Source organism: Hermetia illucens, chromosome 6 (assembly GCF_905115235.1).
Source record: "Hermetia illucens chromosome 6, iHerIll2.2.curated.20191125, whole genome shotgun sequence".
NCBI lineage: Eukaryota > Metazoa > Arthropoda > Insecta > Diptera > Stratiomyidae > Hermetia > Hermetia illucens.
Window position 1 is genome coordinate 10,997,530 of NC_051854.1, and position 26,062 is coordinate 11,023,591.

The 26,062-nt window shown below is 41.7% G+C and overlaps 1 protein-coding gene and 1 non-coding gene across 3 annotated transcripts in view; one reads left to right on the plus strand and one right to left on the minus strand.

Moving 5' to 3' along the window:
* Positions 1-26,062, minus strand: part of LOC119658838 — a 143,388-nt gene that overhangs the window by 36,358 nt on the left and 80,968 nt on the right. The gene's annotated exons all lie outside the window — the stretch shown is intronic.
* On the plus strand, positions 48-120 carry Trnak-cuu. Its single transcript has one exon. It is a non-coding gene; the product is annotated as a tRNA-Lys (tRNA).

Consider the following 26,062-nt stretch of genomic DNA (forward strand, 5'->3'; position numbering starts at 1 on the left):
TAGGCTATCTTCCACTTGATTCAGGAAACCTGTAAATAATAAATTAGGCCCGGCTAGCTCAGTCGGTAGAGCATGAGACTCTTAATCTCAGGGTCGCGGGTTTAGGCCCCACGTTGGGCGCCATTTGTAATGATAAAAGTGAGAATAGGAGATCAAGTCGATCATCCTATTCCCACTTTTATCATTACAAGGCCTAGGAATCCAGTTATGTGAGGGGTAGCTCAGGAGCTATTTTCAGTTCAGATTTCCAAAAGACTTTCTATGTGCTGCTTGAACTTGTATAAACTTGCTGAATTATGTGAATAAGCGTTTGGTAACATGAATCCCCTTCCCTTAAAAGTTCACTTAAAGGTACCTGTGCAAGTTGACAAGATTTCTAATCTTCGTTTCCTTGAGTCGCCCCGTCATCTTGCGCTGAAAGTCCTAGTCTTCATATATGTGCCTCTATAGAACTTGGTTCATTGGCAACTAAGGAATGCGACTACGAATAGTTACAGTTCTGAGAGATCGCATCTGGGGGTTTCAACTCAACTTAGACTGTCAGAATATTACTGTTTGAGACTGACTTCTATTCATCCCAGTCCTTCAAGTTTTAATCTTATTCAAGTTTCAAAAGTGAACAAGCACAAAAAATTTTCCGTCCGGATATAAAAATCTTTAAAATGCATTTCACTTTAATTCAGATTGAATTTTGTGTTTATTTTATCTACGTCCAACTGAATATTTGCGTTCTTAGATAATAAACCCGAACACATTCACTATACAAAGCGTGAAATAGAAAATTAAAAGCTGACAGAATCTAGAATTGTGCAGAAACATTCTATTGTTATGCCATTGTGTGATTTTTTTCTTCATTCAACTATTATTCATGCCTGATTTCAAAATTGGACACACACTCGCGCAAAACGTAGATGCAAAGCTGCCCGTATGTATCTTTTATAAAGAAATCCCGCAAAACTAGAACCAACTTGCATTTTTCTCATTCTTTCAAGTGACTGGCAAAACAGAAAAGTTATAAACTTATTGCAATTCTGACTAATGCATTGTTCGTTTTAGTCTTTTTATTTCAATTACAGGGAAAAAAGGCTAAAATGAAAGCATCTTGTATCACAAAAGATTGGATTTTATTAAATTTAATTGGGAATTTCGAGGAATTTGAATTGAAATTGTTATTTACAACCATAACAATGATAAGAACAGTCATAATAGGTTCATTTTCGAAGACGTACTTGGGCATGAATTTCAAAACGTGACCGGATGATACTTAGATATCTTGAAGATACTATGGTGATATTATCTGATAAAGGGTGCTAAATTTAGGTTTTTTGAACAATTTCATTCATGAAAGTGTCGCATTGAAATTTGTAAAAATGAATAGGGTTGTAAAGATTTGGAAAGTTTGAAAAGATGATGGACCAGAAAACTAGGATTATTTATCTCCCTCTCTCCCCTAATGGTGCGAGCGCGAAAGGGGTGACTTTGATCTGCTATAACTTTGTTAGTCATAGTACGATTTCCATTAAACTGCTCCATACTTGCTTTTTTTTCACCTCAATTTTTCAACGAGATTGTTCCTCAATTTCATTATCATCACACTTAATGCAGGTCAAACGATAAGTAGCGGGACAAATACAATGCAAACACAAGCATCAATGACGACTGGGATTCGAATCCAAAGCAACGAAACTGACAGGCTAGCGCTCTTCCCCCTCAATCATTGCGCTGTCAGCAATTTTGCAGAATATGCTTTTATTAACTTTATTTGAACAGATATCGCAACGAAGAGTACTTTGAGGCCTAGGTGCCATCCACATGGACCACCATAATTTTTTTCAGATTTTCCGATTGGGTAGACTCAGAGAATGAGTTCTTGAAATAATGGAACCTTTTTAGCCCCCGTACTATCCTTCTTTACATCCACCTGCCTCGAAAAGTACTCATCCGAGACTTTACATTTAATATCCCACCTAGTCATATTCGGTAAAAAAAAAGTCCATCGCTCTTTTGCATCCCCTTTTAAGTTCAATGTGGAACAAAGTAATTTACTTCATGCGTAGGGGTTCACAATTCGAACCTTTTCACAAGGACGTGTAACAGAAAAACAGACAGCCATGGTCATTCAGATCACTTGATGAGCATAAATTTCTCGTGATGTTGTGGTGAAAAATATCGAGTTTAATGGAACGGATGTAGTTAAGGCGTCGCAGTTGTCTCAAGGCACCTACATTTTTAAAAGCACAACCCCAACTACTGGCGGAACCCTGAAATAGTGACATTGTTTCCCCAACACGCAGAAACTATCTTCGCAGCATTATCACAAAGAACCGAAGTCATCCCTCCAGTAGCCACAGACGAAGTTTTGAACGCAGTGAAAAGGGTCTGGGATAATGCAGCTTCCGGTGTTGATCGAATCCATAACAAGGAATCTGGCAATTAAAATGATATCAAGCATCTTCGCAGTTGTTTACAAACTGCCTAAAAGAATTGTTTTCTCCCGCAGAGTGACAATTACAAACGCTTGTATTGATCCTGGAGCTGGCAAGATAGGTGAGCCAACATTCTATAATCCGCCGCTTGGACTACTAGACAAAGTCCTCTCTGAGACCAAAGCTCGATATGGGCGGTAATATAACCGTATCATAAACATTGAGGATCAAAGGGTTTTGCTCAGTATAATGTCTTTGTATTTAAGAAATTCGATTCGATGGTATATATATGACTGCCAATTCACCCCTTGGTGGTGTACAGCGCATAAAATGCACGCCCACCTGTCACTGCATGCAGTTCCCCGAAATATCCTTCAGCTTCAACCATGATTTCCCGAGACGCCCGCACTGCTCCTCTACTACTCTGCGCTAAGTGCCCTTGGGACGACCTACTCATCGGTCACCTTGGGGGAGTAGATTCCACTGCGTGGCGTAGCCCCCAATGTAACTGTCACCTCTCCGCAATGATTGGCCTATCAACTGTCACTTCACAGTACGCACCGGTGCCAGGCCTGTGCGCCGACCACGTTCTTCCTTCGAGGTTTTGTGAGACCAAAGTATTCCGATTATACAACTACTCCCATATAGCAAAACAAAGAGAACCACAGAACAGTCTTAACTTGATTTTGGTGTTGAGATAACCGCATTTCCATGCATGCATGCATGTTAATGCATCGGTGAGCACTCAGTTTGGTATCAGCATTGGCAGAAACGACGCTTCCTGATACAAAAATTTAGCGATGCTCTTTCAATTTTAATGCAGACAGGGGGAGTGCGGTGACGCGTCAAACCGAAAACCTTAGTTTTGTTGTTCAGTCCATCGCTACTATACTCTCTTTCCAAATATAGAGCCATTTGGCCAAAGTACATGGCCCGGTAAGAGAGCAAGCAAATGTAATCAGCGTAATCAACGTGGAGAAGGCAGCATTAAGAACATAACCGAAAACAAGAAGAAGTAATATCGTGGGGAAGATGCAACCCCAACGGACTTCTCTTTTGATATATTTTACCTCGATGCCGGACGTGACATTTTGTGCGATCATATGTCGCTCTGATAATAGCTATTAGTTTTTCTGGAATGCCCATCTTGCCCATCCTCATGTTATCGAAAGTTTTCTCGAAATCGATGAACAACAGATGCAGCGAAGATCTAAACTTCATGCACTGCTCCAAAATGATCCGTAGGTTGTTGATGTGGTCAATGCAGGAGGATCCCGAACGGAAAACAGCCTGTTTGCTGTCAATCCAGCTTTCCAGATGTTTACTGATCCGTTCTAGGATTATTTAAGCTATTACCTTTGCGACGGTAAGGGGCAAGCAGAGACCCCTCCAATTGTCACACTCAAAACGAGTACTCTTTTTTGGAATGTGAACGATAATTCCCCTTTTCCACTCTTTGCGAAACGTCTCGGATTCTCAAGATTTCTGTACGAATGGAAGTAGCATATTTGCAGTAATTGCAGGTACTGCGATAAATAACTCTGCGGGGAGACCGTCAAGTCCAGCGACTTGATGGCCGAAATGATTTCTTTTCTGTTTCTGTTACGGTGACTAGCCATTTTATCCACAAGAGGAGAAATTTCACTGGATGTGATACGGCTAAAAAGCGTGTTGAAGGCTTCTCTGCACTTCGTCAATTCCTCGTCATCGTGGATTACAAATTGACCGCTAAATTCCTTCACAGAAAAGATTTGCGATCACATGCAAGCTCTTTTGTGATGCGGTATACACTTGTGAAATCATAGCGTCCTGCGGCACCTTTAACATCCCTGACCAGCGCAATAGCAATTTCTCAATTGCACGACAAGCATTACGCTGAATTTCCCGGAATTTCGTTCGGTATCGGAGGTCAACCGCACCATACCCGCCATCGCTAGAATTGTTTCGCTTTCACGATTCCGTAGTCAGCCAGATTTTATGACGTCCCTTCGGAACGTGGACGACGGCTTGTGTAGCACCCGAGAAAAGAGCATTTTTGATGGCGGTTCATCGATATTCTCAGGCGCGTTACCCAGTCTATTTGTAGTCCTATCAGCAAGATAGCTATCCTATTGTCGAACGACAGCTAGATGTTGAACTTAAGAGGTCATAACTCCCCAACTCTGCGAGAAGTGCCGGACGCAATGCGCTACCAAACAGAAGCGATCATCAGATGGTGATTCCTTTCAAGACCGACGTTAACGCCCTTCTTCTTACGCACATCCAGGTGAGAATCCCTAAATCTACTGCTAATCGCGAAGTGGTCAATCTGATTGCTCGTACGGTGTCGGTCAGTTGAAACTCAACTAACCTTATGGCAGGCTCTGTGCTTGAACAATTTATCACCAATCACGAGGCGATAGAAGTTGCAGAAATCCACGAACCACCCATCATTATCGTATCGTTATCTTACAGTTAGAAGTCTATCAGAAATCGGCTCCCAGGTCAAGAGAGCGTGCCTTGCGGTAACCGTCAGAAACAACCCGGCGCCGGATTCGCGTTTGTTGCGACTTGGTTTCCCAGAGTACAGAAGCACAGTCCCACCATCTGATTTCGCTTAGGCCCAGAATATCCAGCTTATATCGTTGGAATTCCCGCTAAGTTGGAGAAAGTGAGCACCCTCGATACTGATGTCGAGGAGCGTACGCACATTCCAGAAACCAATCATAGTTCATTTTCGATAGTCAAAGGTCAGTTCCTATCCGAGGCATTGTTGATGTTTCGGTAACAGTAAAGTTCCAAAATTTGCAGGTTGGTAGCCCACAAATTTCTATCCTTACGACAAGCAGGGAAATCTTTGACGAGATCACACTGAACCTGTATATCAAAGCTGATTGGATAAAAATAATAGGTAGGCATGATACATTACAGATTGATTTGAGAGCCGTACACCTGGACAAAGCCTACGACCGAGAAAAGTGGCAAACTTGATCTAGATAAGCTGACGTTGCTGGGCACTAAATAAGAATCAGATGGAAATACATGAAGACATGACAAACGAAAACCTGATTCGGCCTTCAAATTCTTCTCAGCGGCATCATATGCCCATTTCGAGGTGCCAATTGTCAACCAAAGAATGACCGTCTAAATCCTATCAAACATTCTCGTTCGTAACAAATGGCGCCCAACATGGGATCTGAAAGTGTAAGTCTCATAGTTTCAGACTTATCAACTGTCGGAGAGAAATGACATCGAGTGTTTCTGGCTTTGGTTCATGGTATGTCTGACCCAGACTTGTACTCCTCTCTAAGTAGAACCATACAGCTAAGATCGTGGTTGTGCCATTTTTTTTTCATTTTCTTTTACTGATTGAGCCATCTACAATTGCCATGTTTTCGGTTGAGTTTGGTTTTCAAGGTCAATTTTAGAGCAGGTCCACATATACCAAGCATAAGCCACACGATGGGTTGTTAAGTCACGTATATAGGACAGATATGCCAAGTACCGTGCATTGCAAATACGTGTCAACGGCCACTTCTACGGAGCTTTACTTAGGTGTGGGTGAATCTGGAAGAAACGACTGCAATTCTAATGTGAAGTTTAGCTTCATCTTCGTGGCTGAGCAGTTAACTCGGAATGGTCGTCTGATTAACTCCGAAACATCCAGAGTTATCCTATAAAAAGTCGATCATTGAAAAGTTTTCAGAACAAACATTGGAGGTAAGCTTGAAAGGAACAAGAACAAATAAGGCTCAACATTTGATGAAGATGAAGCCTCCAAGTTAATCACGTTGAGGGTTACAATCAGTTGTCAATGGCCAAAGGATGAATCCATTAATACCCATGGGGCTTTCTCCCAGGAAGCGCCGAAGGACAAACACCGAAGCAAAGACAGTACACCGTTCCCTATATTCTGGTACTATAGGACGTTGAATAAAGATAAAACCGGAGACCAAGAGCCATAGAATGTGAAGAACGATGACGAAAACAAAATATGTTGTTATCTCTGGTTGTCACAATCAAATTTTGATAACAGGTTCAGAGCGGTTAGTCTTCTCTGCAGTGAAGTGTGCTTGAAGCTTCTATATACCATGATAACTTGGACTTCACTAAAAGGTCGTTGTAACCTAGATCTACTGCCATATATAGAGTATCTGATAAGTCGGCTATATAAGTACATATTCCATTTGATATTACTTGTTTTATCTTTGGAAAGAAAAAGTCAGATTATTGTATCTAAGAGCAGTAAAGATTAGATTCTCAAATACCATTTGAAACCAGTTCTGACGTTCAAAAAAGCGTTTCTCACAATGGCAATGGATCTGTTAAAAACTGGTTAATTTAACAATGCAATTAGCTTCAACTACAACTCAAAAGTATGTTTGTTCAGCATACATACAACTTTATTTCCAAGTAAATATCGAGGGTAAAGTAAATACCGCACTTTTCTGAAGTCAACACGAAACACGTTTCTGGTAAGGTTTCTTGATGGAAGTCGTTATTGAATCATGTCACGTATTCTGTTACAATGTCTTCCGATGTTGGAGGTCTTATTTTGGGATTTTTTCCACTTGGATATTCACTTTCTTTGAAATTTCCATTGCTACCGGTGAGTACTGATTACGAGAACAGAAGGAGAAATCAACTGAATCGACAACAATCTAGATAAATCACAGCATCAACGTCATATACGTTCGGACCAATTACTCCAGATTTCCATAGTTTCCAATAAAACTTGAATCAAATCAAGCCCTGTTTGCTCAATAATTGACTTCAATCCGATTTCACATGACACTGAACTTAATTAATAGTTTGTCCGATGATGCAATATTTGAACAAATCATTCAATCTATCGCGTCCTATATAACCGATATCGGTTAACTACAATTCACTGCTGTTCATTACAGGCTCAGTTCCAAGCCAGTCCTTGGGTGAACGTGGAAAGTAAGCAATATTGTTACAAACTCAGAAATACACGTTGATATATATATACCAACATGGGGACGAATCAATTATAACGATAGCCTGTCCAGTGAGGGCAAATACTGGAGCCATTGATACGTATATCGACAGCCGCAATCATATTGAATGCACGTGTCGTGATATCTGAATTTTTGTGCATCAATCATGACCAGAAAGGATATGGGAATATACGTATCGGAACCATTGATTGCATGAAAGGAAGGAAGGAGAAGATGGAAATCGAAGTTGATTTAGTGAACCATTCAAGTCATTTTGATTGGGATTAGCACATAAGGGTATTGCTGGGTTGGCAATTAAGTAATTGCGGAATTTGGTTATTAGTTGTTTCTAGTTGGAGTGGGTGCAGGATGGGTGGACGTGTTTAAAATGCCCAGAATTCCTTTCTTCAACCCGTTAAGTAACCAAAACACTCAGATAAGTTCTTAAAATATGACGACACCACCTAGTAATGATAGGATATGTTGTAGTAAGAATACCCTAGAAGGGAAAAACACATAATCACCCCCTAGTCTCAACGTCACTAAAAAAGAGGTCTTAATGTCTCAACTAGGAACTTGTTTGCTAATCGTAAACTATTTGCATAAATCCTAAAAGATCAGAGTAAAATATTGTTGAATAAGAGGACAGGGCTATACACCACAACAAACATCCCGACTACTCACACTTTACAAAAGAAGCTGAATTTGTTTCAGTCAGCATCTCCTTAATAAGAGTCTAGCAGGTTCCTTCACAAAGAAACCCCTGTTCTGTCCATCGAGTCCCAATCAGGTCTATTAATCGTCACTTTTCACATCATTTAAGAGATATAGGAAATGTTCAGGATGCAGTACATTCTTGACTAGGAGCAAACTCTAAATAAATTGGAAATTTTATAACAGGTGAGTAGAACTTTAAACGTCAAAACTTCGAGAACATAGCCCAAAACACCAGTATGTCAAGTACACTTAGAACTGTCCTCGATGGAAATGACCCATCAAAAAACAGTCGTGCCTTAACTCCAGATGGGCTGGACATTCCAACGATCCGAACAATCACAATCTGTAAAAGTAGATAATGCATATATCTCAAGTGATTTAATTTATGAAAATCTTAGTGATACATGATGTCCGCCCTATGTCCAAACCGAGAAAAATGCAACATGAAAACCCACAGAAGCTCGGATTCTCGCCAACGGTATCCACTAGTGATTGCTCCCAACAGTGAGCTATCCAAAACCCTGCACTCCAATACCTATTGAACCTATGGAGATAACTACTTCCACATTCAAATCGGTCTCACCGATCTTCCAGAAGAATTATACCATCGGCTAAGAATAGGTCCACCTGAAATCAAATGTAACTTGTTTCTCCTAATTCGCCAGAATACATTATCCGAGACGATCGTAATACGGACCATACTACCGGTCATTGAAAACTTAGAGGCATAGAGCGAGTTATGAACAAATGTTGCCGTGCAGAAACCGCCAGTGGGTCGATCATCATCTTCAATATCGACGCGTGAAATATTAGTGTCCCAAGACGTGGGATAAGAATCCATTTTTTTGCTCCCTACTTACCATATAAGCAACTGCCCCTCGTACCTTAACCACAGTTTGTCAGTGTACTGAAGTATTTCAGAAAGTATGGGATGAACTTGTGCCACCCTCATCTCCCTCTCGGGCAATATCCTTCAAGATATACACTACATAAAAACCTTACGACGAAGGTTATTTAGAAATAGATAATTTCCGCAATATTCCTTGCTGAAGAACAAGATCCAGGTCCTCAATACTTCTATCCGTGATAGAATCATTACCCTAAATACTACCCACCTCCGTAAGCGCTTGTCTAATATAGAACAGAATACGAATACGTAAAATCTCTCCACGACTGAACAAAACTGTGTCACAATGACATACTATACCAAAACATTCCCCTCCCAAAAAAGAAAACGTTCCTGCGAACCACTTTCTCACACCCATGATCAAAGCTTCGAAGCCGAAGTCAATCCATCAATCACCTCCCTTAAATCCATACCATCATATTTCCAACCAACCAACCAATTCGGTCCATTCCAGCACACACTTCTCCCAACCAGGCTTACTGGCTCTATCGCACCAATTTACTTCGTCAAGCCCAAATCGGTCGCAAAGTCCATTCAACAAAACAAAATTCGATCGGATTTGACCAAATCCCAACCATTATCGTTAAAAAATGCTTTGCAACCATTAGTCTCTTCCTGTCCTTCCTGATTAATCATTCCCTGCTGAACGCTCACTTCCCTGCGAGATAGAATTGTGCTCACATTATTCTTACCCCGAAAAAGAAAAAAGATCCTCTTCTTCCCGATAGTTACAGGCCTACCTCCATCCTTTCAACCTTCGCCAGAATCGTCAAGCGGACAATTGAACTAATCATCGACGAGCATTATGATAGGAACAACACCATCCCAGATTTCTAGTTCGCCAATCGAACAGGTCACTCGGTCATTCCCTGTTAATCCTTAAAACCGACATCTTCGGAATGTCTGGGATTCATTGCAAGACCCCTACCATCGATTTGTCTCCTAGATATAAGGAAACCTTGTGTCTCCGTATGACGTATACGGATAAGTCTATAAGCTCCATAACATCTTAAATTTTCATCCGCACCTCTGCAAGATAATCTTTGGCTTCCTACATGATTGGCAATTCCAAGTAAAGTTCAGCAGCAGCTCTCCTTTCCTCATACCCGCGCTGCTGGAATCCTACAAGGATCCGTCCTTTCTGCAACCCTTTGTTCGCTTTTCACAGTAGAGCTGTCAAGATTTTCCAATATGATAACGTTATAGTTTCCACATCCAACAATGATATAATATGCGGGCAAGCCCCTCTAAATTCAAATTTGGACGAGCTTTACCGATACTTTACAAGGTGAAAACTACCCCTAAATGCTCAAAGGTCTCAAAAGATTATCCTCCGCGGGAACAGGATGATGATGATAAATCTGAAAATGTCAACATTCTTCATATTAACAAGGTACTAAACGGTGTGAAAGACGCCTTCAAATCGCTATACCTTATCCTTCGATTCACAAAACCCACTCAACACAAAAGGTTAAAATTTTTTGTTATAAATAGTTAATTAGACTTTTGATCACTTTTGGATTCATCTTCCGGGCGGATATCTCTCCTAGACCGCATTAGCAATCACCGTAGCAAAATTAGCCAACACCATTGCTGCCCTCCATCCGGAATGAAGCTCGCAGATCAAGTCGAAATCAACTGCTAGGCGCTCAGGTAGTAAGTCGTCAGTACCCTCGACAGGTAGTACGCTGGTACCACCGAACGTTCGCGGAAAAAGCCACAAAATGTACCGCTCCTTGCGCAACAAAAAACTAAACCTGTCGGTAGCCCTGGTAACAGCTACCTGAAACATAACACCACGTCGCCTTTCCGTTTATGACCCCCTGCGCAGCCGAAATTATTTTATTTATACAGGCGCTGAGGTTTCGGTTCGTCCTGGATCCAAGGACCATCGATTAACGCCTGAAGGTTTAAAATTGGCGGCAGCAAATTCATCGTCTATCCGCACTTATGGATACAGGAAAGAGGACCTGAGTTTGGGACTTCGACACACGCATTTGTGGCGTTTCATTATAGTGGACGTTAGCACTCCAATTTTGGGAGCAGACTTTCTGTGCCACTAGGGTTTGTTAACGGATTGGCAACAGGTCCCTCATTAATCCCACAACCAACCTTACATTATCAGGGACGATCTCCATTTCCCCATCCGATAACTCTATCCATACATTGCCGACCCCCGCGTTCGAGCACTTCTGCAAAAATATCGTCACATAGCTACCGAGTGTAGCCTTTCCGAGCCAGTAAATTATGATTTTTAGCACCACATCAACACCACCGGCTCTCCCATCTTTTCTAAGTTGCGTCCACCGCCACCATAGAAGCTCGCTGTTGCGCGGAAAGAATTTGAAGAGCTCCTCGACCAGCGTATATGCAGACCCTCAGACAGCTGTTGGTCGTCGCCACTCCAAATGGTCCCTAAACCAAACGGCGAATGGAGACCTTGTGGCGACTATAGACGCCTAAACCTTCAGACTATTCCAGACTGATATCCCATACCGCTCATCCATGAATTTGCGCTTTCTCTCGCTGGTAACCGTCTTTTTTCTACCTTGGATCTAGCCAAGGCCTACTAACAAATCCCTCTAGCTCTTGAAGCCATTCCGAAAACGGCAATATGTACACCTTTCAGACCTTCGAGTTCACCAAGATGACTTTTGGACTGTGCAATGCGGCGCAAACATTCCAAAGATTCATCCATTGTTCTAGGAAACCTAAACGTTTGTTTCGTTTACATGGACGCTATTCTGGTCGCCTCCTATTCAAAGGCTGAGCATATAGCGCACGCCGAGTGTATTTTTCAACGTCTCCCTGCGGCCGGTCTTGTTCTCAATGTCGAAAAGTAACCGTAGGTGAGATTTCTCGGCTACTACTTACCCTGATGGTATCCAACCGGACCCAGACAAGGTGCACGCAATTGCGAGCTCCCCGTTTTCTAAAACTGTTGAGGATCTGAGAAGGTTCTGGGGCATGCTAAATTTCAATCATCATTTCTTGCCCAAGGCCGCCCACCATCAATCGATCCTTAATAATAACCTGTTCGGGCCGAAAACGAAGACACGCGACTGATTGAGTGGTTCACAGCGAGGAGTAATTCCAAATACACTTTCAGCGAGTTCCCCATTTTCGACTCGACCTCAATATTATTCTGCGAAACTTCAGAAAAGGGACCAAGGCTATATATTCCGGCCGCTTTTCGCAAGAGGCAGACATCCGCACAACGAACGGGTTAGTCACTGCGAAATATTTCTGGCCGTCCATGAACAAGGAAATCAATTCTTGGGCCAGACAGTGAATCGCATGTCAGAAGTGTAAAACTTCGAAAATGTGAAAAAAGAAGAAGATGCGTTCCCCAGGTTCACCAAGCGCTTCCACACTATACACCTCGACATCGAGAGAGACGGTTTCAGGTAGTGCCTCACAATCATCGATATATTCACGCGGTGGTCTGAGGCTATTCCTCTAAGAGACATTACGGCACTATCATGTGCCGAGGCCCTCTGTCGAGAGTAGATTTCATGCTTTGATGTGCCGGCGATCATCATCACTGACTAGGGAATGCAGTTTGAATCCTCTCTTCAACCACCGGCACAAGACGATACTTCCTGGTTGCAAGTCCTGCCTCTCGTCCCACTTGGCCTACGGACACTCAGCCCAAGAGAGAGAGACTCTCCAGCGTATCAGTTCTCGCTTCAACCCTGCCTGAACTCCTTCTCTACTCAATTGTCATCCCTCTTTAATGTGTGCCCTATCCACTGCACTTGCGCCTTCCGATCGCATTACGCACGCGTACCGACAGCAAAATATTGATCCTAAATTATTACAAAGCCGAAAAATGCTTATGCTGAATTTATATGCAATAAAGTCGCTAATATCTTACTGGACAAATCTTCCTTTCCACAAAACCATCCGGACTTCTTCCAAATAAACCTTAACTACTTACCTACCAACCCAATATTTAACTAACCAACGAACTAGATTTCTGAACTAGAAACTGTGCATAGAGTTCTCTTATCTACATTTCATCATCTTTTCTTTGGTTCTTCAAAAAGAGATATTTGAATCATAAATTCAGTTTTTAATTGAAAAAATTAAAATTTTATCAAAATATTGTCATTTACGTATAAGAATATCTCATAAAAAGATCCGGTATTTTTCCTCAATGACCCAGAAAAAAATATTGTCTACATATCGCCAACGGAGTATATATAGACGTCCATAATCGTGTACAATAAAATATAGATTTATTTCGCGGAAATATGATTTCAATGAACTTTAATCTGATGCGAGAATTATTATAATTACATTGTATCTGAGTTCAGTGGCACGTTTCCTGCAAAATTATTGGTACTGATTACAGAGCCAATTACAAGGAATTATCCCAGTGAACGCAACTGGGACCACTTTCTAATTTAAATTTGATATTTTTCTTGTCACTCAACTGAACAATGATTCAATCTTACGTAATAATTCTGGCGAATAAACTAGTTCTCTATGAAATAATACAAGTTGTAAAAGTATACACGATCTAGTATCTGAAAACATCATCGTCTGGAGATAATTTTTATGACCTATAAAAGATGAATTACAGCAAAAGTGTCGAAGATACATATGAGCCACACAAATGAGCGTTGGATATATAGTTTCCAAATAGATTTTACCTTCGCTGATTGAATGTGTAACGACTTTGAAGCTAATTGAAATCTATAAAAATGCTAAAAGCCCCAGGAAAGTGTGGAGTCGATATTGGATTTTTTTCTGGTTTCTATACACATGTAAGCATGTATTATACTATTTAAGCGCTTCAAGCATGCATTTATCGCTGAGTAACCCCGCGATGATGCAATATCACTGCAATTAGACTATTGAATGTCAGGTTCAGTAGAGGTTGGAAAATTTGTATAGAATTCCTGAAGGTGAGAGAATAGAACTTTCTATTTAGTCTAAAGTTATGGTTATATTCGCAGAACTGAATAATGAAAGTTTTGTTAATTATATTCTGTCCTACGGCTGGCGACCTCTCGTCAAGGACGTCCTAGGTGACCCTTTCAGTATAAAACAGATTTGCGTTTACCTAGTCATAGATATCTGCACTACAAATGGATATGGAAAAGAAACCTCAAACGTAAAATAGAGAATTTCAACTTCCCAGTATGAAGGACAGCTATTGCGTAAAGGCAGGTTAGTATACTGTGATAACCAGGCTTGTAACAGAAAAAAGGAATTAGGAATCAGAAGACAAAGAATCAGCGGTTCCAGGCCACATTGTGTTAGAAGGAAATGGGGCACCGGACGAACTGCCCAGGAAAGGAGCAGACACGTGCTGCATGGACCATTTCTGAGGAGCCGGAAACGGGTTGATAGCTACTATGCTGAAAATTGAAGAGGAGCGGCTGAGGGAACTGTACTGGGTGAACCTACCAGGAATGGAAGAGTCCAGGATACTCATGAAGGATACAAATCCAAGCGCTTCAAAGATTTTTCAAACCTCGCCAAGAAGAGGCTTTGGATGATAGTAGGAATACTCACTAGTCATGCTACACCTGAGGAAGCTAGGTATATCTACTGACACTGTCTCTAGACACTGCAAGGAAAATGATGAAACCTCCATAGATATTCTCAGATTCAGACTGAGACTGTGACTTGTGCGAAGTAGATTGAGACACTTGTGAGAATACTTAATACCAGATGCCCGGTTGAAACACTTTGAAGTAGGGAACATAATAAATAAATTTTCTGTTGGTCATAAGCTTAAACGGCATACATACTACGGAGACGAGTGTTTAGCAACCTCATAAACCAGCTGGATAATGCTATTGCTTACAACCTAACTGAAGAGTCAAGTCAACTAATAGACGACTGTCCTTGCAGACCGCAAGGGATTGAGAAGTTAATAAAGTTCGATGTTTCTTCGAAAAAAAGCTTCACAGTTTTGCAACTTTTTTGACAAAAGGAGAATCATCATCATCAACGGCGCAACAACCGGTATCCGGTCTAGGCCTGTCTTAATAAGATACTCCAGACATCCCGGTTTTGCACCGAGGTTCACCAATTCCATATCCCTAAAAGCTGTCTGGCGTCTTGACCCACGCCATCGCTCCGTCTTAGGCAGGGTCTGCTTGTCTTCTTTTTCTGCCATTGATATTGCCCTTATAGACTTTCCGGACTGAATCATCCTCATCCATACGGATTAGGTGACCCGCCCACCGTAACCTATTTAGCCGGATTTTATCCACAACCTGACGGTCATGGTATCGCTCATAGATTTCGTCGTCATGTAGGCTACAGATTCGCCCATCCTCATCATTCTTCTCTCGAACGCGGCCAAGAGTTCGCAATTCTTCTTGCTAAGAACCCAAGTCTCCGAGGAATACATGAGGACTGGCAAAATCATTGTCTTGTACAGTAAGAGCTTTGACTCTATGGTGAGACATTTCGAGTGGAACAGTTTTTGTAAGCTGAAATAGGCTCTGTTGGCTGACAAGAACCATGCGCGGATTTCATCATCGTAGCTGCTATTGGTTGTGATTTTCGACCCTAGAAAGGAGAAATTATCAACGGTCTCAAACTTGTATTCTCCTATCCTTATTCTTCCCGTTTAACCAGTGCGGTTCGATGTTGTTGATTGGTTGGTTTTCGATGCTGACGTTGCCACCATATACTTTGTCTTGCCTTCATTGATGTGCAGCCCAAGATCTCGCGCCAATTGCCGCCTGCTCGATCTGGATGAAGGCAGTTTGTACGTCTCGGGTCGTTCTTCCCATGGAGAATATGCCCTAAACCATTCGAGTTACTTGGTAGCAAGGCAGGAACTGAACGAAAAATTAGACATAGTGAAAAGAAAAATCAGGACTAAAAAGGAGTTGGTGTAATGCACAGAATATGGAGAAATGCTCAAAATAAGCATCCCCGTTGAGTCTTGTCAATACGCAGAGAGAGCTCAACGAAAGTCCATCCAGCAAGTCATGCATTGCTTATACAATTTTGGAATGTTTGCAACAAAAGACATTCCAATTTACATGCACGGAGTGACGGGTTCGAGGAATTCAAAATAGTCGCACCTCTTGTAACAACAAAGTGGTCATTTGCCTCTGTTAGTTTGACTAGGTGAGTAGAATCCTTTGGTACCTCGTCGCCCCTCACGTCATTAACCAAAATCATGTGATTAGCTCTGATATATCTGAGCTTACACCGGACGGGCCTTAAAATGCAAAATAAAATTAAAAAGTTAGCTGAGGAAAAACAACAGTTCAGCTGCGCACGTGAAATCAAACAGTCTTCGGAAAAAGTGCAGAGACGTCTCCTCCTCACATTGGCTGCACATAGCCGAAACCACTACCCCAATCTTTTCCAGATGGTAGTTTAAGGGGCAGTGTCCCGTCAAAAGCCCTACTAGGGTTTTCATATCCCACTTCTTAAGGGACAACAAAAACGCCGCTCTAGTGGCCCTAGGCTCTTTCATAAGGATTTTTGCTTGCCGGTAAGAGTCCAAATTTCTCCACTCGGTTGCGTGAATTCTTGCAATTTCACCCTTCAAAGTAGACTTGACAGTAAATGGTCGGATTCCAAGAGCTGGTTCTGGCCCCACCATTGTGGATCCAGACCCTCGGCGAGGCAGTCTGTCAGCCTCCTCATTACCGGGAATGTTAGAGTGGCCCGGCACCCACATCATGAATGTTTCGTTCAGTCGGCTAAGTTTCAGCAGCACCTGATGGCAACTCCACAGCAACTGGCTTGATATGTTGTTGCCATTTAGTGCTGATAATGCGGCCCCTACTGTCGGAACAGATTCGAATAGTGCGAGCCCCCCTTTTTGTCGCAGACATTCTTCTGCTGCCAATGAAATGGCATATATCTCCGCCTGGAATATGGTCGTCATATTTCCGAGCCGTCGGGCCAGTTCTATAATCGGATTCTCCGAAAACACCCCTGCGCCCGGTCCATCCTCCATGACTGACCCGTCGGTGAAGATTATTAGGTCTGTAACCTGAAAAGACTCATGGTCACTTGTCGACCATTCTTCTCTATCGGTGATTACAACAGTGTATGTCTTTTCAAAGACGAATCTGGAAACCATATGATCGGTCGGCATCAGGGCTACCGAATGTTTTTCAAGGAATTTCAAGATAGACGCATGACCGTTGGATTGGTCGCCTTTCCACACCCCAATTGTATCGAACCTATAGGCGTCGTTGGCTGCTTTCCGTTTCACCTCCAAGTGAATGGGGGGTAAATTTAGGATAGCTTCAAGTGCCGCAGTCGGCGTAGTACCTCATTGCTCCAGTAATACTTAGGCAAACAAGTCTCTGAATCTGCGTTAGCAGCTTCCTGCTGTTAGCAAAGTTCAGTCTTGGCCACCAGACGATGCATGCATACATCAAAATGGGTTTTATTATGGATGTATACATCCAGTATATCCTTTTTGGTGAAAGTCCCCAGGTCTTACCTATCGCATTCCTACAGCACCAGAGCAATCTGCAGGATTTCTGATATTGTTTCTGGATATGATGCTTCCACGTTAACTTATAGTCGAAATGTGCTTCTAAGTACTTGACTATTTGTGCCAGCTAGATTTCCGCCCCTGCTAAGGTGGGTAGCGTATAGCAGCCCACCTGACGTTCCTAGTGAACATAACTAGTCCAGTCTTCCTAGCGTTCACCGTGAGTCCATTGCGGAGGCACCAGCTGTGGATTACATGCAGAGTTGCATTAAGCGGTCACATACTGTGTCCGCAAACTTGCCGGTAATTATTACGGCTAGGTCGACCGCAAATGCTTGCGCGAAGACTTTTTTGTCCTCCAGGAGCCACAGCAGGGTATCCATTACCAAGAGCCATAACAGTGGAGAGAGAACCCCTCCCTGTGGGCAGCCCCTGAGACATTCTACTTCAATAGACTTCTGGCCGACCAATATGTGGATTTTTCTACACTCTAGCATGTGAAGGATCCAATTGATTAGTAGCGGTTCGATTCAATGCTGTCTTTTGCCGTAAGTTCATGGAGTGCCGTCTCCGTGGATTTGCCTTTCTGGTAGGCGTGTTGCCTATGGTGAAGAGGCCACTTAGGAATTTGTGTATCCCTTATCAACCGATCTACTAGTCTTTCTAGTCCGTTTAGCAGAAAGGACATTAGGCTGATCGGTCGAAAGCTTTTTGCGTCCGTATAGGTGGGTTTTCTTGGTTTGGGAATGAACAACATCTTCACATCCCGCCATTTAATTGGAATATAAGCGTGTGCTAGGCATGCACGATATATATTCCGAATGTGTAGACCCAGGGCATCCATTCCTCCTATTACTAGCGCAGGGATGATGCCATCCGGACCTGTAGGCTTGTATCTATGGAACGAGTTAAATGCCCATTTCACTCGCTCCACTACTTTGCATACCAGATTCCAGTCTCTCGGTTGAGGGCTGTATGCACCTGTTGTCCCCGAGATTAGATTTTGGATGCTGCCTGGGAAGTGTACTTCAAGCACTTAGCTAATAAACCGGAAAAATATCTTCCAAGGCATAATCATGCTAGTAGGGTGCCACTGACTCACGTAATACATTTCCGCTTTCCCAAGGCAATGAACCTTGAATCCTAAAAAATCCTAAAAAAAACGCTGACAATGAATTACATCTTCTCTTAATTTGCAGTCAGTTAGTCAGATTGAATTAAGCAGCACTGAGGTCGCCTTCGGTTTGGCAACAATCAGATCAAAGATATTCGGAGTTCTTAATGAGGTATCAGTTAGGAACAAGTACTCCCATAAGAACATTGGTTCCGAGGAGGGCGAGTGGTTTTACTAATGACTTGCTTGGCTTTTACAGTTTGTTTCTTATTTTAATTATGCCATTAAATCCTTTTATATTAATCTCACTCTTTCCTTCTATAAATTCCAAGATTGAATCCTTGTTTTTAGGATCATTGTAATTAATTTAGTCTTTAGACACAACTTCGTTTAGGTCATCGTGATAACTTCAAGGATTCTGATTTGATCAACCTTTTAACTTTTTCCACGAGACCCACCAACCATTAAGAAAATCTATTTGAAGGAGTTGATATCTCTCGCAATCACTTAAACTTTCAATCGTTAAGCACGTCTGGGAGCCAGTTTGTTGCTTCTTTAGAGTGAAATATCTTTTAGATATCGAAACAATTGTTTTTGCTTTATTTATCTCTGATAAATCGTTGATGGTTTCTGATGTAATTTCGATGGAGACATTACAACAATAGACAGTGGAAAGGATCACAAAATTGGCTACTATACTCACAATACAATATCCACCGAAAATTAGTTGTTAAGTATCGATCGGACTGATAACGCTAAGAAATGTGCAGTCAATTTGCTCTTACTATATATTGTTATTCCTTATCATGAACATGAATCACCCTCAAAAAATCTTCAACGATTATATCGATTTCGTTCATTGTCCCCCTGCTAATAGCGTGTTCAAAAAACAGACTAATAGATACCTTCCAATTACAACAATCGAGATTTAATAGGAACACCATCGCTCAGCAATGACCCCACTACCCCCAAAGACATTAAACTTGCATTAGCCATGAACTCGATGAACACAAGTAATGCCTTCAAACGATGAGCTCCGCTACCATCGTCCTTTCTTCACCACATATGGCCTTTTTTTTGTATTATCTATTTTTTTTCCCGCTGATTACAAACTTGTACAAATACACGAATGTATCCTTGTGTACTTTCCAACAATAGCTTCAACTTGCATGGTTGCTAATTCACAGAGAATTTAAGGACACTTGGAGAATAACAGAGCCCAGTCATGTATATGAGTATTTCGCGTGTCTCGGTCTCGAAAATTTTACGAAATTGCCCTCGCGGTAGAATGAGTTTGGGATACACAAAAAAGAAGGCCAGTGGGTCGGCCATGTCCTTGAAGCATGCAAAATGTTAAGTAACATAAACCGCTTCGGGAAAGTGTGGTCGGTTAGTTGAAGAGGCGAAAATTCAACTAGGATGGAAGTGCTGAAATAAGAGCCAGTCGTCTTTGATTTAAGGATAAATTATTGGCTCGGCTTTCAGAAGGACCTTTTTCTTTTCTCTTATTTTAGTTGTTAATAACGTTTGGTAGGCCCATTTGGAATATCTGCGGATTTAGGGATTATTCGGAGTTAACCACGATGTGTATAAGGAAGTATCACCTTCCTGGGTCCCAAATTGGCAACACTAGTTGACAGCCTGAATATCGATTACACGGCAAAATACTAAGCGACAAAACATTATGACACTTGGGGCCCATGAGGAAACTTTGCCTTGTCCTTTCTATTGACATTCAACATCAATTATGTCCTTATTTTTCATGAACGCCGTACATATACATACAGCTAAGCAGACTCAGAACGAGCCCTACACCCTGAACTTCACCTGTAACACCTATGTGTATTTGTGTCATGCTATTTAGCTGATAAAAATAGGGAAAACAAATGTAGGCAGCTTTGTCCAATCCACCTTCAACCCGTCATTGCCACTAAGAACTTGGCAATGATATTGAAAAACAATGTCAACGGTGGAGAATGCATTTTCAGGATTTCAAACTTTAAATTGTAGAACATTCGCGTCACACAAAGTCGCGAGGGACGATCATGTTGATGGAGCGCCCAATTAAGCCATTAGAGGGACAAAAACGGAAAGGATTCAGCAGCTAATGGAAAGCGACACAAACACAAGGTTTGGTGATGGCTGTGAATTTTTGATTGTATGATAATGGATAAAGTGGAAATTGTTCGTGCTCACAAGTTAGTCGAGGAAGAATTATCCTTATTATGTCTTTCAAGTTGGGCACGCAATTTAGCGTTTTTATTTTTATAGCATTTCTTGGAACAGGTGCTCAAAGCTGAAGCTCTTGAAGGACTATTAAAATAAATTATCCCTCAAGAATATCTTTCCTAAGACACCCCGAAATTGTGTATTGGTCATTAGTGAATTTCAGGACCTTTTTTTCAGTCACGTTTATTCATCCTTTATTTGTTCACGTGTATATGAACTTTTTCCCATAATCATTATGTCAACTTTAACGGAGGAGTTCAGTCAATAAAAGCAAGCCTTGCTTTGGAGCAGTGCGTGACTATGAAAAAATTACTTCATTCCTGAAAGGGTAAAGCAATGCATAGAATCGATTTCGTTCTACTTCCAAAAGAGTCGAAACAGAAGGAGAAGGTTCTGAGTCCGTTTCGTGTTGATGTTAAACCCTACCAGGTGAGCGCGCTTAAAATTTTGATATAGGCACTCCATACGCATCTCGATTTTTTTGTTTTAAATTGAGAAAAAAAAACAGTTCTACAGGGGAGTACCAAACTGTCAGCTCTTTCTCCATCTCTGCCTTGACATTGGCAAGGCGAATCTTTTTTTTTTTGGAGGGGTAAAGTAGAAGTGAAGCAAAGTTCGAAGAATTGTCTCGGCTTGGTACAAAACGGTGTGAACTTCGCTTTTTGGCTCCGGAAAAAATCCTTGATCTCTTGTATTAAGAAGCTTGGGTACGGACACCCAAACACGGAGGAAACACATGTTCAATTAGTATGTCCTGATATCGACTCTATAAATGAGAACATATGACTCTGCTTGGATCATCTCAAGTTCGAACCAGGTGGTTTCCACGCGTATTATTCCCGTCACGGTACATAGATGAACGGGGTCTTATCTATCAGTAATAACCGAGCGAGATCTTCAGTATTTGGTAGACAAATTTTGTGATGCCAAAGACCTCATTAACAGCCACTTTTCTTGCGCTTAGTCTCGTAGAAGAGGATTGCAAACGAAAAGAGTTCAAATTGTCTAGGATGCTGACATCTAACTTTGATGCTAGATAGTCTTTAACATCCAACTTAGATCCTAATTGAGTTCGTCTGAACGACGAAATTCCTCGCCGGGCCAGAAATCTCAGATTCAATTGGTTCGTATCCAATAAAGTATACTATGCGGTTGTCAAAGTTCTCATATCGGCTCTCATGGTCTTTGGAGGCCATTACCCAAACCACTAAAGGTAAAAAATAGTGCCTAGTGTGGAACACATCAGCTCAACCAGTAATGCCAAGCTCAATATGTCCTCGTTGTGATACCCTTACCTACCGACTTACTACTTAGCAGCCTAGTTTGAAGGGCAAACACCAGTATTTGACCCGTGAGAACGAAGCAGACGTAGGACTTAGGTATGTGTACATTTTCCTATGAAAAGTGCCCTGACTAGGGATTCTCCATCTATAGTGCTGATATGATGTATAGGAACTGACACTGGAAAGAAAAGCGACTTCAACATCCATTAAGATTGCCTAAGGATGTCTTTTTCGAAAAAATATAAAGAGCCCTCGATGCTTGTCAAAGGAACACCTACTCGGGCAATACTTTAGTACACATTGCCTGCATGAGATAAGCAATGATAATGGATGGGGTCGAAATTTCAATGAATCAACACAGAAAAGACATCAAAGGCTCAGTTTTTGGTACAACCATGAATACCTTAGGAACCTGGCAGGAAAGCGATATGGACAACTGGCTCGAATGCTGCGTATAAAGCCATGCAACATTCTCAATAAAAGCGGAAAAGTGTAGGGGATTATCGAGAACTTGGGAAAGCTGAAAAGCGACTTCGCAGACAAAAGAAAGCAGCGTTGGGAAACTGATTAATCTATGAAACAACAACCACACCATGCGCGAAAGTTCCACTACAACGTAAAAAGAATCTCATATGATACACAAAATTTTTACCCTGTTGTGATAAAGAGGTGAATCTCATTCACGATCGATTCAGCATATCTGAGTGATGAGAGGGATATTTTAATGAATCACTTAACAGTCTACTGAGTAACTTCGAAACTTAAAACCGTAGTTTAGAATCAGATTCTCCACTACTCCTCCACAAACACGAAGAAGCAGGTCCCTTCTGTCAGCACTGCTGACCCCGGGCTCCAGTAAGCACTACTTGCTAAGGATAAAGTTTTGCCCATTGGCAACCACCTGTCTTCGAGCAAACCGCCTTTGGGCAAACCACAACTACCAGCTTGTGCCAAGATTGAGGGGAAAGGATCGTCCGGGAAATCTGCGGCAAAAGGGAGAACGAAGCGACAGCGCTGTAATTCCGGAAGATATTCTAAAGACCGCAATTGGCACACTTTTCGGATTATTCAAGTTCGCAGTGATGCTTTTGCCCTATGCAATGCGGCGCAAACCTTCCAGAGATTCATTCATTCTACTACGAAATTTGGGACTTTTGTTTCGTATACTTGGATGACATTCTGGTCGCCCCTTCCATCGAGTCCCATCATTAGGTACATCTCGGGTACATTTTTCAACGCTGGCTTGAGAATGGCCTAGTTGTTAACGTTGAAAAACGTAAATTTCCATTCCTAATGGTGTACAATTCGATCGAGAGTTTTTCGCTGCCTAGAAAGTTAAAGGCCTTAGACGGTTCTGGACGGTTTCCTGCCCAAAACCGTCAAAGCTGGTTCTCAAACCAATGACTCGTGGCAAATTATATGGTCTTCAGAAGTCGTATAAACGTTTGATATCACGTAGCAGCAGCTGGCCGATGCTACTCTTTTGGCCTTGCCTCAACAGAAGTCGTATTCGTCGAAACGTTCAGACATCGCAATAGACGATGATCTCCACCAGATGGTTAACCAATGCTGGCAGCCTTTGCTATATCCGTTTTCCCCTTGAAAGTAGACCGTTGTTCACGGACCATAAGCCTCTCACTTTTGCCTTACGGCAAAAGAAGGGAACTGTCTCCTCGCTAACTTCGGCGCTTAATCTTCATCAGCCAGTTTACATCGGATATTCAACATGCGTCCGGTAAAGACAATTGAGTCGCTAACGCTTTATCCTGGATATTCCAGCCGATTTCTTCGATTATCGGTGTAACCCAGAAGGATGACGCAAGTCTTCATAGCTTGTAGTCGGACTCTAAGTACAAATTTAAGGAGTGCCCCATCTTTGGCTCATCTCTATACTGTCGTTCTAATAGGCCACCCGCAAGTTTGTGAGGACGAGTAACCCCTTGTGTTTAAGAGACTGACAAGTGGTCTTGGGGCTTCGGTAGTAGAACTAACTTCTGCATCTTCCACTGAGCGCTTGTGTTTGTGAATCATTCGGGCCTGACCATAACAGTTCACTTGAGAGCATTGTGCGAAATTCCCTTCAATCCTGGAACCTTCTTCTCTGCAGATCCTCGTTGAGTGAGATCCATTCTCCTCGCTTTGCGGAAAAGGGATGTAATTATTTTCAAGAAAAGGTGTGGGCACGCCATTAGTTCCCACATTTTCTTCACTTTATATAGAAAGTCATGATTTACTCGGATATTCCATAGACAATCCAATTTAACGGCTTTCAAATTCCATATATCTTCTCTATCATTTATCAATCTAAATATCTACACATTCATGAACTTGCATCCTACCTTGGGCACCGGGATGAAATATAAAACTTTTAATCTAAATCACTTCATGAAAATTAGAGAAAAAAACCTTCTCCATCGATTTTTCTTCCTCGTCCAAACAAACGTCCCCAATCCCCAGAGTTTTAAACATAAAAATAAGAAAAAAAAAGAGAATGAAAAGTTTCCCGGAGTAAACAGTCATTAATCTTGAAAATTGTGTCGAAGTGACTTTTTCTCTGGAAAAGCCAAAGAAGAGGAAAACTCATAAATTAAAAAGTTTTCCTCTAATGACCTTCATCTGGTTGCGTGTGTGAGTACTTCTTACATATTAGTGTCATTCAAACCTTGAAGTTAAGAAGAAAACTCTTCCAATGTGGCTGGGTTCAGCTCAGGAAAAATTCCTTTATTGACCTTTCCCAATGAGTACTCGGAGAGAATATTGAGGCGAAGGCATTATAGGGATGAAAATAGTTGTTTGTGGCTAAGCTGCGGATAAAAGTTTTTCGTCTCCTTGAAAGGTATATGAGATGAATTTTCCCGGAAAGATATATGCGATAATCTCCCAGGAGGAAATAGTGTGGAGGAAAATTTTGATTTATATAAAGTGTATCCGGTGTTGAAGATTTTCCAGTTCGTCTCAGATTAACTACAACTTCAATTAGTTGAGACATTGATTCATTGATTTTGAAGAGCCAAATCGGCAAAAGATACGTGCTGGAGATACAAGACTTGATAATGAAATCAAAAAACCAATCCAAACTAGTTGAAGCTTCTATCATTTGTATTAGTTTTTGAATTGGAAACTATCAAGCGATAAGTTGATGAAAAGATATTTTTCGATTCAAGTGAGATCGTTTGATAAATGAGCCAAAACTAATTTATTAGAATTGGAAACTTAACTTTTTTTGTGCTTTCTAAATTAGAGCATGTGAACTTCGAACTGATCACTCATTTGTTTGCTGATAGTTTCTACTTTTTTTCCAAATTGATAGCTCACATTCACACAATTCACATTGTAAAGATAAAGACCTTTCTGATATTGTTCAAACCGATTTCATGCGAAGGTAATAAATGGCTGACCAAATAGGTTCTGAATGAGCGGTATAGCCGAACTCTATGTTGAATGTTATGATCACTCTATCACTTCATGACCAATAAATCCGCGTAATATTTCGGCTTGTCGTTCCCACATCCTAAGGAGGGCGACCAGACCCGAGTCTAGAAGGGACTCATCTGAATTTGCTCTTACAACGGAGATTATCTCGTACCATGGGGTGCATGATGACCCCCTCGGAGTATACGCTCCAGAAGAATTCCTGGGAGATATGTTCTCGGCCCGGTTGTTAGCGGTTGCCCGCTTGTGGGAGTTTCATGGTGGTTGTGGTGATGCCTATATCGCGGGAGGAAGAGTTCCTTGTGGACTCAAGCATCCTCAGTTGCAGTACAAGCTTTAGGTATTCCTTGCGTTCACCAGTAAGAATGCTGAGTTTGCATTTAGTATAAACTCCTACCACTGTACCTGTCATAGCTCAGCAATGATTGTGGTCTCCAAATCCATCCGTGTCCGTATGGGACCATGGAATTATGCCTACATAGCAGGTACTTTAAAGATCCAAGGTCTTCATGTAACATATTAGCTGGACTGTTTGCGGCGAGCCGTGAAACTGTAAGACTCGTTTGCTGCGACCAAC